At 36.9% G+C, this 2,458-nt stretch overlaps 1 long non-coding RNA gene across 1 annotated transcript; it reads left to right on the top strand.

Annotated features, from left to right (window-relative positions):
- The first annotated feature begins 1,167 nt into the window (after positions 1-1,167).
- Positions 1,168-2,183, top strand: LOC112186017. The gene is made up of 2 exons (XR_002930593.2): positions 1,168-1,246; positions 2,136-2,183. It is a non-coding gene; the product is annotated as an uncharacterized LOC112186017 (long non-coding RNA).
- The last annotated feature ends 275 nt before the right edge of the window (positions 2,184-2,458 follow it).

The following is a 2,458-nucleotide window of genomic DNA, read 5'->3' as shown; positions in this document are numbered from 1 at the left end:
CAACGGCTTATGTACCCACATAAAACCTTGCCAAGTCTACATGAGAAGAGAGATTAAAAAAATCACCACTCTCTTCATATTTTAAATATGATAAATAACTAAGGAATTAGAGTTGTAATCACTCTTCATATTTTAAATCTCTCTAGAAAAAACCATAAATATACGTAATTGTAATATAAAGAGAAGGATGTTCACCTAAGAGACTGTGAGGGATAAGTGAATCTGACAGCTGAAAACAAATGCACAGTTTTAAGTTAAGGGAAATGATGGAAAAGGTCACATTAGAGTGTGAAATGATAAAAAAGTCACTTAGTTTCCCACTTGATAAAAAGGTCCATTATAAATTGTTAGCAATATTAATTTAGTCCTTATTAATAATGAAGTGATGTTAAAAAAGGTCAGTTTGTCATATTTTCGTTTCCCATTTTACCCTTAGTATTAGTATACCCGATTTTTGTTTCAATTTCAAAACCAAATCAGTTTTCTCTCTCCCTACGCTACTCCCCTTTAGCACTCTCCGCCTCTCCATCAACCCACTCGCCGTCTCTGAAGTCGATGTCGTTTTGCACCTATCTTTATCCGGCTGGAGCTGAGTCGCCGGTGACCACTGGACCTCCATCTACGACTGGAAAGCTACCTAGAGACGAAATGGAAGGCGACGACAATCATGAAGACGGTTGGAGCTGCGGCCGAGATTCGGTGCTCGAGACTCGATCTATGCCTACAGCTTCTTCTTTCTCATCGCGGATTTCGTTCTCATTTCCCGCTCCCAAAACCCTAACCCGAACGCCGCGTTGGCTTTTCCAGTGTCGGTGAGTCCTCTCAATTTTCAATTTCAGACATATTTTTCCTTTAATTTCTTGAACCATTTTTATGCATTCCACTAGTTAATTTTTTTTCTGTTGCTGTTTCTTTTGTTTCGATGCTAATTGTTGATATTTTGTGTTCGTTTTCATGGATTTGGGAGCAAATGGTGGAGTGGAGGCCAAAGATTGCATCAAGATCAAGGATATGGTATTCAAGGCCTCGGGAGCCTACAAAAACTGCAAGCCGTGTTCGAGGCTGTGTGGCGACCACCGGAATGGGAATTGTTCGGACTCTGATATGTCAGCAAAGTGAGTTTGTGATGTGAACTGAATTAATTTGTATACTGATGCATTTGATTGCAGGATATTCATGGAAATGATGTAAAGCTAAGTGAGAACAGCGGCAAGGTTCTTCTGATTGTGAATGTTGCTTCAAAATGGTAATTAACTTGTTCTATTGTGTGGATGAGTTTCTTAGATATTTTCGTCTTTCTTCCATGTAGATCATTACCGGTTTCATCTTTGTTTAAATTCCGTGCTGACAAATTGGAGTTAAATTGGTACAAGTGTTGAAATCTATGACACAAATCTTGCGTCTCAAACACTTTTGTGGATCTGATGTCCTGGGTGTTTGGCGAGTCTACCCCATAGTTTTGACCTGTAGTTTTGCAATATAAGGAAGAGATTGGGTACTTTCAAAAGTCTGATCTTAGCGATGATATGTATGTTTACTAAGATTTTCATAGTTTTAAAGTACTTCATGGATGTGTATTAAAAATGTCTTTGGAAACGCCTGGCATTTCTTTCTGTAGCTTATTTTCTTTTGGTATAAATGATAGTGTTTAACTTGTTTACAAAATTTAGGTAGTGAGAATGTTAAAAAAAGACCTATAGAGGAATTGAGTTCCTTCTAAAGATTGTGGTACATGTCTTCTGGTTGTAGTACATGAGTTCCTTCTCATGAAGTCACAGTGACCTTCCCCTAGTAGGTAAAAAATTTCATCTGGCATTTTATATTTATAGAAAAAGTTCAGTTGGAAATGATCTTTACAAAAGTGTTGGAAGTGATGGTATCTCAAAGTCATCACAAAAGAAAAAATAATCAATCTGAGATCATATGTTCGTCCTGCAAGCTTCAAAGGATTCGAGTGGTAATTGTACATGTTTTTTATGCGAAGATGATGAACTATACATTGTAGATGTTGCTACTCAATCTAAGTGTTCAACCTGTAATGGAACTCTATACCTATGTTCTTATCATATTGTGCTAGAACTCTATGAGCTCTATTGTTTCTTTGTTCTTAATTTTTTTTAATTGAACTTTTGTAGTGGTTTAACATAATCCAACTACAAGGAATTGAATATTTTGTATGAAAAGTACAAAAACAAAGGCCTGTGACTACTTGCAGAAATCTCATACATTATTTAATTCATGTGTTTCATTCTTATCCATGAAGCTTTGGTTTTCTTTTTCTGGCAGGTTTTGAGATCCTGGCATTTCCTTGCAACCAGTTTGCAGGACAAGACGTTTCCTGGAATGAGGAGATTCAGGAAGTTGCATGTACGAAGTTGAAAGCTGAATTTCCAATCTTTGACAAGGTAATCTTTACAATTGAACAGGAATTAAGCCAGGAAAGAAAAGCTCTCGGCAA

Source organism: Rosa chinensis, chromosome 2 (genome assembly GCF_002994745.2).
Source record: "Rosa chinensis cultivar Old Blush chromosome 2, RchiOBHm-V2, whole genome shotgun sequence".
Taxonomy (NCBI): Eukaryota; Viridiplantae; Streptophyta; class Magnoliopsida; order Rosales; family Rosaceae; genus Rosa; species Rosa chinensis.
Note: the sequence above shows the minus strand (reverse complement) of the source record. Positions and strands in the feature narration are given on the sequence as shown.